The sequence below is a fragment of the Hippichthys cyanospilos genome, chromosome 3 (genome assembly GCF_059441005.1).
Source record: "Hippichthys cyanospilos isolate Australia breed blue-spotted pipefish chromosome 3, RoL_Hcya_1.0, whole genome shotgun sequence".
NCBI lineage: Eukaryota > Metazoa > Chordata > Actinopteri > Syngnathiformes > Syngnathidae > Hippichthys > Hippichthys cyanospilos.
The window spans coordinates 9,923,353-9,937,335 of record NC_142371.1 but is presented as its reverse complement, the minus strand read 5'-3'; the positions used below and the strand labels follow the sequence as shown (position 1 = coordinate 9,937,335).

Here is a 13,983-nt window from a genome sequence, read left to right as displayed (position 1 = left end):
AAACTCAAAAATTCACTTACAAATTTTACACTCACTATATATATATATATATATATATATATATATATATATATATATATATATATATATATATATATATATATATATATATATATATACACACACACACACACACACACACAGTATACAGTATATATGCCATTTGAATCCCCACCAATAAAGTCTACAGCACAAAAAATTAGCACATTCAGAGTTCCCAACTTTCTCTAATTAACATTTAAAAGTGACATTACAACACCATGAAATTTGCAAAGTGTTTAAGAAAATGTAACATTTTCCACAGTCGGTCAGTGTAAAAAAAAAAATGGATGTCTATATCTTGTCTCCGCTTCTCTTCGCCGCTTTGGGGATTTGCCCTGACCTTGAACTGGTTGTATCTTCCAGTGCAGATCTGTGGTAGTGACACATGTCATGTGTTGGAGAGGAGTGAGAGGAAGAAGAAGGGGAGACAAGAGGGAGTGATCTTGGTGTGTTGCCCAGTTCGAGTCAGAGTCCCCCCTTGTGTCAAATCATGGGCATGTTTGGCCAAAAACACAGACTGCACCTTGTCCACTAATCTCAGCACGAAAACACCTTCCTGGGGCTGACAGCCTGACGAGAACATGCGCACTTTACAATGTCGAAGAACACCGAGAGGCTTCAAAGCCAGCCTTAAATTCTTGTGCTGTTGGGGAGGGTCGGCCGTGCGGGAAGAACAAGAAAAAGAGTGAGGGGGAGGGAAGGATTGTCATCTTGTAAAGCAGACCTGGCTGAAGCTAAGCCAAGTCTGTTTTTTTTTTCTTCCTGTTCTATACTAGAGAAGAAAATCTCACCGTGCTTGTTCTTCCCCACTCAGTGTAAAATACAACAGACGTGGAGCTCAACATTGAGAGATGCAACTCCTTACAAGTGCCATTCTCCTCAGATATTCAGGTTTGCTATCATGTAGTCGAAAGCGCAGTATCACATATGAACAAAGTTAACGCGCACACCGACCCGCGGTGCTTGACTGCGCGCTGCCTTTTCACCTAGATGGATTCGATGGAGGCAGCATTTCTTATTGATTCAAAGAGGCTCTGAAATAGACGTCACAAATCTACAAATCTTTAAAGATTCACATCTGCGATTCACAAAGAGGCGCAAGTGTCGCTTTGTTGACACCCGCCGGTATGTCTCCACTCCTTTTAAGGCTGTTTACCTTTAATCATGAAAAGGTGCCAGCGGGAGCTAATTGATGGGCTGAAACCTTATTGCTTGGGTGAAACCCATCAAGGGACGCGCTTTGACTTCACGGTGTCTGCAGAAGAAATAAATAACTCATGTTTTTTTTTGTTGTTTTGTTTTTTTTGTTCTTTGTTTTGTGTTAAGCACCTTTAAGCATGAGGCTAAAACCCTGAAGAGTCCATCATTTTGCGGAGTTCCAAATAGCAGCTGTGAAGCTACATGTGGGCTTTGTCATCACGCTTGAAGAATTTCCTTTTAATGTACTGTAATGTGAAATTCAGTGGGGACAAGTTTAATTGAGTTTTACACAAACCAGTTGGGAGTAGCGCTGGAAGGTAGGTGATGTTGAGGTTTTTAATCTCTGGCTCCGGAGAGGCATGTTGACGAAGTGGTTCTTTCTCTTTGTGGAGAAAAAAAGAGGAAGCCTAAGAAATGATACAACCGTGGATAAAACCAATTGGCAACCCTCAAAGGGACGGAGGGTGATAAGGCAAATCCAGCACTTGTAGAGAAATAAAAGAATCCAACTGTTCATTAAAATGGGAAACAAAACAGGCGATTGAGAGGGAAGGCAGACTGCTCACTGGTGGAGCGAGCGAAACAAACAGAGCCAAAGATATCAGAGGATAGAATTGGAAAATAATCAAGGATTTGTGAGGAGAATTAATAAGGAAGATAGGTACAAATAAGCATTTTTCTCACTCTCTGCGAAATTAGGCAGGATGGACTATAATTATCAAACGAGGGAAATGGCATAAGCTAAATAAAGGCCTAATTATAACTGATAACCGAGATATAAGGGTTGCTGCTCTTTTTATTTTACACAATGACAGTCAGGCAGCTTGGCCTTGCATGCTCAGTAAATCGGATATGTTTTGTCTACGGTATTACCTGCCAAAAGTGTTGTTATTTTTAGAAAATGTTGTCTTTTAATCTAGTGATGCGTTTGAATTGTGTTTAAAAAAGAAAGAAGAATTACAGGATTGTATAGAGTGAGTGTCATAACGTGTGTTTTTGTCGATCTTGGTTCTGATCAGAATTTTAGCCGTCCATGTTTTCCTTGAGTCTCTTTCTTTCACGTTTGTCTCTTTAGGTTACGCCCTCAGTCAATTGTTTCTTGTCCTAGTGTTTTTCATACTCTCATGAATGTGTATGTATTTCGTGTCCTTGCTTTCTATTTGTTTTTGTTGGATTAATGTTGCTGTCATGTCTAAGGCCAGTTCTTATTACTTGTGGTGTCTCATGTTTTGTTTTCGTGATTTTTAGCTTCTTTTTTTCTGAGACTCTACCGCAAGACTCTTGCTATTGTTTTTGTTATTGAATAGTGTTCATTTAGCGAAGAAAAAGTTCTTCAATGTTGGTTCTAGTGTAAGGGAAAATTCCGTTCTAATAGTTATACGAATCATCTTTTTCTGACCGCGTTTCATGAGATCACGAGGACGTAAGAACAGAGGAGTTCATGTGGTGCTAATGAATGAAGAAAGTGGGGGAGGCTAAAGAAAGAGGAGCGATGAGGTGAAAGAAAGTGGCACCGAAATAAGCAGCACTTGTGATCGGCCATATCCTATTGTTGTTTTGTGTGCAAGAGGGAAAGTCGTTCATCATCATATCAATAAAAATACGCAGCTGATTATTATTATTGTTTGCTTACTATGAGCCACTATCATAAATAATGGGTCTTCCGCGGCTACTTGCATTAATTATAATTAGAATGCTGATAATGTGTATGCTCTTTTATTACAGGAGCTGAATCAATTTTACAGTCTAATTCAGCCCTACAAGGTCACACAAAGTTGCCTGGGCAAGAGATGGCTCCTTGTAAAGTGCCTCTGCTATCTGAGCTAGAGGAGCAGAACAGAGAGAGACCCAAACTGGTCGGACAGATTTATCAGCATCTTCTCATAGCAGCTACCATGAAGGCCCCCCACAACTCCACCCTACCACTCTCTGTCAATGTAGTGAAACCGTAGCATGGGTGGAACGGCCGAAAACCTTATTTGTGGCTATATTTGGTATGCCATGTAACCTGGCATAATGTTAGTGATGCTTCTAGACGAAAGTATTTCTTTTAGTATCTCAATTCCAAACTTCATACTTGTATTTGAGTGTATACAGAGGTGAAAAGTAAGGTCGCATGAGAAGCGCAGTACATCACGAAGGGAAAGATTTATGCTGTGGCATCAGACAAGAAAATCAAACTCCGTCAAACTCTAAATCCACTGTAATTTGAAACGTTTGACTGTGTTGTACTTGTTTTTCAAAGTTATAAAATATTTGCTTTTTTTTTTAAATGATAAAAACAAAAGTCTGATCATAGATGGGCAGGTTTGACCCTGTTTTTCAACTACAACAAGCCTCACCCTTAGTGATGATTTATTAATGCAAACATATCCAATTCACATGACTTCACAAATCCATTTTGACATACAGTACTGTATATAAAATCTTTTGGTTCTATTTATTTAATAATGATGGGACTTTTGGAACAAACTGCCCACGAAAAAGATCCATTCAAAACACTGGGATTAGTAACACATTGCAATTCATCTTGAAGTGTTAAAGTGATATGACATTTAATATTGCTCTCCACTAAAATAAAGTCATTGTTAAGTACACTTAAGAATGTTGGGACATGTGCTAAACTTGCCTTCATTTAGACAATTAAAAAAAAGCCTCAATAACTTCTTATTCTCATTATACATTATACAAACAGGAACACTTTACTCACTTTGGCTAGCATACATGTGGACACTGAATCTGAAATGTTTGGACAAAAACTATCACATCTATCAAATCTAGTCTGTCGCCACTCACGTCGTCTTTTTTTTTTTTTTTTTTTGCGCTTCCTCCAGAGCTAAAAAACCCCACTTACAATTGGATGGCGCTAATATGCTAAAGCGATACGCGGTGAAGCTTTTTTTTTTAACTTCAGATGTGTTATTTTAGGCCACAAGGCCCAATACAAGAAGTAAATGACAGCTTGCAAAAAGAAATAAAATGATCACTCTCAACTTAGTCTAAATTCATGAGGCAACCCACTGTTCCTCTCTTTCGCCCTTCGTCTGTCAGATGGACTGACTTTATGCACTCATCAGACAGGAATTCAGGTTTCTACCTTTCTGAGTCCGATGCCATCTTCTTTGTATTGCACAAATAAACCCTTAATCTTAACAATAAATATGATCAGCCTCATTAATGTAATGCATACACAGCGATTTGTCCAATTAGACATTCATACATAGATACACAGGATGCTTCCAAACAGCATGTTAAAAATATACACAACTTACATTTGCATTGTGTGAACAAGTTATTAATCACGTAGTGTAGTTAGTATGAATTAACAAATAAAATTGACAGATTTTTTTTGTGTCGCTTTGTGTCTTAAAAATTAAAGTGAGCATTGAGAGGACCACCAACTCTGCTTCTGTCAGGGAATCTTGATTATGGAATAACTGATTCTGAAAATGGTTTGTTATTCTTCTGAACGTTTCGGCTTAATGGGATTGTGCAGGTGTGGGTTGGTCATGTGGCGTGACTTTTAGTGAAGCCCTTCTTTTGCAGCTGCACTCGCCCATTCTGTATTACAAAGCAGCTTCTCTGATCAGGTAATCCATATACGGTTTTCTAGAAGCCAGTTTAGGGAGGACTCGATGGAATGTGGATGTGTGTGTACGTGGACATGCAATTTTTATGGTTCTAATATGAAGCAGACAATATTTAACACTCTCAGACATTCATCTCTAATGCTGTATGAAGTAGACAATATTTTACAGGCTCTTTTTGAATGCTTCAAACAGTCCACACTCTTAAAAGGAATATAGATGCTTCCCTCTTCCCACTGCTGCCACCCAGAATTGTTTGACATGCCCGAGGCTGGAAAACTCGCTCTTCCCGGACTTGCAAACACCCAGTTGCTTATCCCCCAGCACCCAACCCTGTCTTAAACCTGCCTCTACCAGTCACCCATCAGATTCATCCCACCTTTAAGTGGACAGTTATTTTCCATTGGTTTTAGATGTCTTTCATATCACGGCTCATTTAAGCGCAGCACAGTAGGCTCCATATTTACATAGGCTACTGGGGAGCTTTAATTTGCGTCGGTACGGAGCATGACCGGAACTGAAGAGTTCAGCGCCAAAATGACTTTTTGACAAGGCGCACCCACCCAGCTCCGCTCAGCGTTCCCTCATCCATTCCCGTATGAGAACATGGATCTGGGCGTAATTGCTCCAGTCGGGCACAAAGACAGAGGTAGCGCCTTCACAGAGGGAGCTGAGCCTCCTCAGTGGACTGTAGTTGATCATTCCACAGTGCGGCTTCCAAATATATGCATACTATTTTCTGGCCACTGCGTGTATAGCTACGTCCAGAATCTGAACATTGGGCCATCTGCAATTCCACTTTTATCTCTGTAATAATATTCTATATTTATTGTACGCCTGGAAGTGATTTCTATACGTTTTAAATGGTTCCAAGCATAAGCACTTACTTAAAACTCCCTGCAAATATTTTGATTATTATCCTGCTATCCTATTTTTTTTCCTCCTAAGTGTCTCAGAAATCTGCATTGTGTTTGTGCAAAAAAAGACTTTTATTTCATACACAACAGATGGAGGAATCCTCTGTTGAATTATTTACATGGCAAGATAGTCATGCTGCCAACTTCTGCAATTTTATCTCACGTTGTGAATAGCAGAGGTATCACACAATTTCCTTCTGACAAGATTTTGAGCAGTGATTTCATCGAAACAGCAGGCCTGTCCCGCTTTGCTGCAGAGACTTATATCAGCAGAGATACCATTATCAGCTCGCGGTTCAAAATTCTATTGAAAAAGACAAGGAGGGATATGGGCTAATATTGTCATAAGATGCTCCGTGTCATTCCCCAAAATACATGAGCCAATGGGAGATTCAGCATTTGCGGCAGCTGCTCCTCAAACATTTGCTCTCCTCCCACATTTCTCAAAGGACCCGGCACTACAAAATAGCTTCTGTAGATACACTTCAAATAGCAGGCTGTTCATCATACATTTCCATGAACAGTCTCTTTTTCTTTTTCTACTATACATACAATAGTGAACAAAGGTTTGGACACACCTCATTCAATGCCTTCTCCATTTCTTCATAACTACTGTATTTACATTGTAGATTCTCACTGAAGGGTGACTCGGTGGAGGAGTCGTTAGCGCGTCAGTTCCAGCGAAATTGCCTTTGATGTAAAGCTCAAAGGATTGGACAAAATATTGCACAACGGACAATCAGTGAATATGGATCTTCAAAAGTATTGTGTTGATGTTGGTAGCTATGTAATGTGATGGCAATATTTTCGGACAATGGAGTCACAAGGATGGGTAGAGCTAAGTAAGGATCACGCATTAAGTCTAATGAAACGCGGGAACTCTTGACCACAAATGAATTGTCATTCAAAAAACATTTGTCTCAGTCTCAGTTTAGTGATTCCGTGTGATTACATGAATCATAAAAGTCCCAAATTTATGCCACAAACAGCAACACAAAAACACTTATTTTGAGCCTTGCTATACATATACAATGCCACACTTACCCACTAACCTCAACAGAAAAAACAACTCTTTAACCATGTAATCCTAAATTTAACTTCCAAACCTGCCTACCCTTCATCCCAATCAACAACAGAATCATTCATTATCCCACAAGTGGCACAACATCATCTTCCCAGTCTAAAACACCCTGACAAAGATGACTTTAATGATATGGACTGTATAGATAGTCAGATAAACAGGCAGACAGACACACAGACCATGTGATATCCGTGTAATTTTGGAAAGCATATTGACAAATTTTGCCATCTGTCTGTGAGGGAGTGATGGCAGAGTGGAGCTCATTTTCCGTCTGCTTGCTTTATTGCAGTTATATGGAAAACGATTTTTGGAGCAGGATGCAACCTGCTGGAGCTGACAGGCATATCCATACTACCACATGTCTCACGTTCAGGCCTATATGTAAAAAAAAAAAAAACAATAGCGAGTTTGTGAATGGAAATGTGCCTCGATTTAACAGTTTTGATCGTCTCTTGTGCCACCGGGCCATTGTTAGTTTGATCCAGCGAGCCGCAAATGGTCATACAGACACACACATTGAGGATCACGTCTGGTTCAGCTGCTCCTTGGCTCTGGCATTAATACAGAGCAGATTGGTGGAGATCTGCAGCCCTTGTTGTTTGATCTTTCCTCCTCTTGCCACATTTCCTGGCACTGCCCTTCTGCCACACTGCGTGGCGCAGGCAGGCCTGGCAAGGCCTCAACGTGCCTGCCAGGTTTGTTCTCTGTCTTCTTCCCCTTCCAATTTATTCCCTTATGCCTGCTCCATGGATTCAGTTGTGTGCATTACAGGAGTTCCCTTAGCCCCAGCAACAGCCTGGAATCAGGAGACCTCCAATCGGCGATGTTGTCGTCGACAGATGGGGGGAAGGTGCCACAGCCTGTAGCACATGTAGGGTGTGCTTCTTTGCTTAAAAATCGAATGTTGGATGATGAACTGTGACACCTTGATTTGATAGTTGAAACAGAAGAAATGTAATCTGAGAACTGAGGAAAGTCGTTAGCTACCAGAGGCCAAACACTTGGTTCAAAGAAATGTATTCTCTTATCTCCACGCCCATCCTATCCCACAGTACTTTCTATTTACTCAAGACTGTCATTTGCCCACTAATCTTTGTCGGCTCTATAAAGATTGTGTAAAATGTCCCCATTGAATGAATTACAAGCAAATACATCTTAGATGTAAAGAGAGCATCACTGGGACCCATGCAGTCTGTGGTATTTGTACAAAGAATAATGTCTACGGGAACATTTTTCCTTCTGGTTTTCCACATGAGATGAGGATGATCAACACGAGACATTCTATTCAGGAATAATGTTTCATGTTTGCACTGGTTTACAAAAATCTATCCTCACGTCGAAAAATCCAGAGCAGATCAACTTCACGCTCCTTTATGCTTAACTGCTTCATTCGTGACTAATGACATGCTTGCAGTGATTGTCGCCCTAAATTACTTTGAGCTTAAGATGAAAGATGGGATAGTGCGCAAGAGACAATAAGTTGAAGAAGAGAGAAGAGAGCAAGTGACATGTTAGCTAATGAAGCAGATCTTTTTTTTTTTTTTTTTGGGTGGGGGTTGGCAGCTCCAGGGTCAGCACTATAATGGCAGAAGATGGGAAGCGCTACATTGAGATGAGGACAGTAAAGTAATAAAAAGCCATAAGAAAGCTTGAACTGCACCATCGTGGGGATCAAGTTTGTTTTGGAAGTTTTGCAAAACCTGCTCGTCTTTAATTGGTTTGTATCTGTCCTGATGTTGTGAGACTGTGACGCTGAAACATTAATTGCATTAATCAGTCCAAAAGAGAAACCAATCCATGATCACTTAATCATTCATTTAATGTATGAGTAATTCAAGGTAAAATATCAGCAATGCGGATGCGGCCTCTCTGATGAGTCAATTCTATACTTTGTCATCAAACTGTGGGTGTAATATCCATCTAGATTTGGGCTCCTAAAACAAGAAAAATGCATTTTTCCAAGATGTTTTGGTGACTGTAATTGATTATATAATACACACACACATGTTATATATATATATATATATATATATATATATATATATATATATATATATATATATATATATATATATATATATATATATATATATATATATATATATATATGTGAATAATGTGTGTGTCTGTCTGTTTGATTGCATGCTTGTGTGTTTATGATGCGTTTCACTTAAATCAGGCTTATGTTTCCGAAAATGAAAATTGAGATATTGATATATTCAAGTTTTACACTTAATTCTGAAGGAGCTCAAAAATGTACAAAGTTACAGCAATTTGAACATTGTCAAGTTGAAATCTTAGAAAAAAACGTATGAAAAATGTTGGCACATTCATCTTTCAATAGTGTGCATCGTATATGAATTCCTTGTTTTTAAGCTTCGATTGAAATTTGGAACGTACTTTCATCAGTAACTCAAGGGAGGGGGAGAGGGGGGGAGAGACAGACAGACAGACAGAGGGACAGACAGACAGACAGAAAGAAACAGGGTTGGAAGGGCTAATTTTTGACACTCCTTGATAAAATGTCTTCTAGTGTCTTAAAAAAAATCCGAAATAAATTCTAAACTAGTCTAAAATAAAAATACTAAAACTAATTCTAAAATAAAAATAACATTCACTTGGGGGGGTCCACTTTTTTTTCAACGTTTTAAATATACGTAAGAACCTAAACATTCAGGTTTGATAAAACACGCACGGCTACTGTTATTAACTTTCCCCGTTTGAGGCACAAAGTGGCACAGTGGATGATTGTCTCAAAATGTGCACAAGATCAGTGTTCACCGCCAAGGCCTAGCGGGCAACATATGGAGCCCTCCAAGTTAGTCTTCAATTTCCCAATGGCTGTTGTGAAAGGTGCACCACTAACCGCAGCCCTAGGAGAGCTAATTAGAATCCTAGTGCTTAAAACTTGTTTAGAGGTTGCTGTGGGAAGCGTAAGCAAGGATCTGCACTGCATCCAAGATGATAAACAAAATGTGCATAGAATGTTAGCGTTTGACATTCTTCAGACGTAGCTTAGCTGCTCTCAAAAGGTTTGCGACACATCTGATCATTTACAGCCTTCTGTGTTTGACAAGAATGTTTAGATTCATGCTTGTAGTTTTCATTAATATTTTGATGCTTTGGTGATTACTAATTATCACTCCCACTTTATTAAACTAGTGATTTGTTGCAGATATAAAGCTCGACGTTTGGGCTTCGACAATGCGTATTTGGCTGCAGAGTAATTAAGCTCTGGCAGCCTTCATTCATACCTGCCGGAGTGTAGTACTGAACGGTTACACAGTGACGATTTCAATTAATGAACTTGTCTAAAGTAGCATGCACGTTGGATCGCTGTGCTGAGTCTAGCTTGACGATATTTGTCATGCGCTGTAAGCCTACACAATTACACAGACCGAATATAGTAATTGCTGTGTAGGAGCTCTCCCAATGTTATAAAATGGAATTACCTTGACAGAGAATGCGTATGGGTCTAGGTGGAAGAGGGAGGCCGGGAGCACAGCGGGGACAAAGCAACAACCTTTAACCAAGCTGTATGTCATGATTCACTTTTAAGAGGAGAAAAAATAAGTAATGTCTGAGAGTGCAATGATTTCTGTGATTTAGGGGAGCTTTTGAGAAGCGTATTACTAGAGGTGACAGTCTGCGGGAGATAGGCAGGTTGTGTTAAGAGGAAAGGATAAGAGGCTATGACATTATGTCTGCAGGGTTAAGGTGTCAGAGTCAAAGCGTGAACCACTATTACTGGATCAATACTTCTCACTTTTGTACTTATCTGGCCTGCATTTGTGGATACGCGCTAGTGCTAAATGTGACAGCTCAGAGAAGGACTGAATATGTTCTCTATTACCTATACTCAAAATGAATTGTTTCATATCTGAGGACTTTTATTCATCAAAGATCACATTTATGGAGAGAAGGATAGAAGGTCAGTTCTGGCCTACGGGGCAAATGCCTGGTGGGCCGTCACGCTTTGGGGCTGACGAAGTGCTATTGGGTTATTACTTATATCTTCCTCCATTTTACCTCAGAAGACCATCCTATAATTTAGAGAGACGTACATGAATCTGTTTACAATATAGGCAGAAAACACAAAAACCTAACTTCATTGGACAGGTCAAAATGCCAGGGCTGTTTTTTTCCAATCTATTTACCGGTAAGTTATTTAGGGTTTTTTTCTTTTTTTTTTTTTTGTGCCAGTCATGCCATGAAGGATGGCTCTTGATGGATGCTTATGGTTCAAGAAACGCAAAACGCAATGTCCATTCGAAAATGACGAAAAAAAACCACCCATAAGTCCATCGTTTTTGCTTATGCTTTAAGACAAAGTGCACTGAAGCAATGTTCATTCCCACAGAAGGAAAAGAAATATTTTGTCGAGTCTGAGTGTGACCCACGAAAGTGTGTATACTTTCAAGTCTTTCATTAAACTTCAGAAGCTTGTGAGGTAATCCTCGTTGTACATAGAACAAAAACTCTGCATTCAACAATTTAGAAAAAGCCCAGAGAAGAGAAGTGAGAGTGTTGGGGGCGGGGGGACTGGCCCGATCGCTACGTATTCATATTCCGTTGCAGGCGTTATCACTTAAAAGGCTTTCTAATTACAACAACAAGACAAAAACTCCTTGGATTCCTTCCAGACCCGCTAAATGATAAAATAAGCTTGCACTCTCTCTCCCTCTTAATCTCTGCAAAGCACCTTGGAGCCTCATCTCCCAAATACAGGCGAATGAATGTGAAAATGCCATTTAGAGATGCAGGTGTGACATTTGATAAGAAACTTCTGGATTAAATATGTTCTGCTAATGAGCAACCCAGCTACCCCATCAGGGCAAACTATTGGTGGGATTGTGTGCGAGCTGATAACATTCCACATACAAACATCCAAATTCATTATTAATAAACAGCCGCAGTCTCTCTATCACACAGAATGTCTGGATCCTTCAGTGGAGAGACAGCGATGTTGCGTCTCATTAAGGAAGCCAAAGGAAAAGAAGGGGGAGCTATGGGTGGGCTATGTACAAGTGCAGGGGTATCATCTGTTTTCATATTTCGCTGTTTGGGGCTTTTTTCGGGGAGGGGAATGGAGACGATTTCAAAGGCTGTGTTAATGTTACATTGACTGCTGGAACAAAGGGGTTGAAAGTTTGGGGGGGATCTGGCAGCAAACGCACGGCTAATTCCGCAAATAGGGCGAGCGGGCTCCGCAAACGGAGCGAAAGACTACGAAGTCCCTGGCTCCAACTTGACATTTATAACGATTCGGAGAAGATTAAAGCGGTATTACCGCTGTAGCCGTTAATGTGTGGCTCTGTAATGAGCGGGGAGTGTATTACTGTCTCGCCCGCCAAAGTTGCCTGCTGCTTCAAACGCACGCTTTCAAAGAACAGGGACTCTTGACGATATCATGGTCATCTTCTCGGGCTGCGAGGCTCAGTGGCAAGGAGTCGCGGCGACTCGTGGAAAAACTCCAGAGAGGGAAGCTTCCTCCAGCTTGTCAGTCTAAACCAGCTTAGTTCAGCCAGCCAGCAAAGTGTCTCGGATTGACAGGCGGCACTTTGTTATTCGGACCAGTAACTGGAAGTCCATGTCTGCTGCGTGCCTGGAAATATTTTATATTCAAATATAAATTAGAAAGACGGGGCCCAGTAAAAGGCTATGCACTCTTTCAAGGTCCGCGCAACCTTCTTCTGAAGGGAAAAGGAAGGGCAAAAAACAGCTTTAGGAATTTTGCCAGCGCTCTGTTTTGACAATTATGTGGCTTTTTTTGTCCTGTCGGCTTTTCGCAGAAAACACAAAATGACGCCTGCTGGCACCAGTCCTACAGAGAAATGCGAATATATGTTTTTTCTAAAACCTCGTTATCTGCAAAAATAAAAGCACAGGTAATTGTAGCATGTGCAAATGAAGGTTGCAGGTGTCGTCCATCCGTTGAAACATGCTTTATGATGTTAATTAGTTGTTAGCGTAATTTCCAGCCACCCCCGTCAAGCGTGAGAAGTTCAGAGACCCGCTGTTAACACAGAGTCAATGCAGTGGCACCGTTTCAAGAGCTCCCGAACAGGATGGCCGGTGATAACGAACAGGTGATGGGGCCTGATGCCTATGGCGGCGGGATATTGCAAAGACAATTGAATTCATAGCGAGGCATGAATCTTCTGGACAGCATATCAAATGTTAAAACAACACACATTGCATGCAATTTGCTTATGCAGAGCAGTGATAAACGGTGGTTATTTAAAAGATAAACAAAGAGGGGATCTCGCGCAGTAAATTGTGCATGTGTGTTTATTCCCAATGAGTAACGCCAGAGGTTTATAGTCCCAGACACAGGCAGCGGTACTTTATGGCCTCTCTGTTTGTGTGATAGTAGTATTTATGATATTGGAATTTATGTCAGGCTGCACTCACACTGTCCGTGTCTCCGTCGCGGTGTGTATTTAAATCTACTCGGGGAGATTTTGTATTTGTCTTGCGTGTGAGTTAACGTCTCGGGATAACGAGAGGTCAGCTCGGCGATACCGCATTCCCTCTGAAGGAAATCCAGCCTGCTAAGGTTAAATACGATGTCTCGCGAATGACTGCCATTCATTCTGAAGCGTTTCATCTCCCCGGCCGGCAATAGCTAATCTTAACCCCTCGCAATGACATTTCCAGTCCGCTTCACCCGACTCCAGACATATTTGCTCACCCGTGCCACTTGCGTCCTCTTAAGATTTAAACAGCAAACATAAAATGTAGACGATAACCTGTGAAAAGCTATAGAGGGGCTTGACTGCCAACATTATTTTAGAGACCAGATCCATGCGCTGCAGTGCAGCAGTCGGGAGCGATTATCTACTGTGATCCTTCTCCGACGCCTCAAAGTCATTCATCTGCCGATCCTTTGTGCCCCCCTTCCCGCACGCACGCAGGCACATCAAGCTCTATGCAAAAGCGGACCCCTAATCATCTCGACACCGTGTGTCAGTGCTGTGGATGAGCAAGGCCTAGAGATGAGAGCGGCTCTGTAAACATGGGCAGGCAGCAGGGGAGCTTCTCCTTCCCTACATTGCTTAGAATAAGCAAACGGGAAGATTTAGGGATTTTGCCACGGCCCAACTTTGTTGTATCAGCTCAGGGTCTTTGCTTTTCGGGGTTGCTGCCTATGAGA

At 40.9% G+C, this 13,983-nt stretch overlaps 1 protein-coding gene across 3 annotated transcripts in view; it reads left to right on the top strand.

The window, feature by feature from the left end:
- zfpm2a (zinc finger protein, FOG family member 2a) overlaps positions 1 to 13,983 on the top strand; it is a 136,415-nt gene that overhangs the window by 104,465 nt on the left and 17,967 nt on the right. The window lies entirely within an intron of this gene.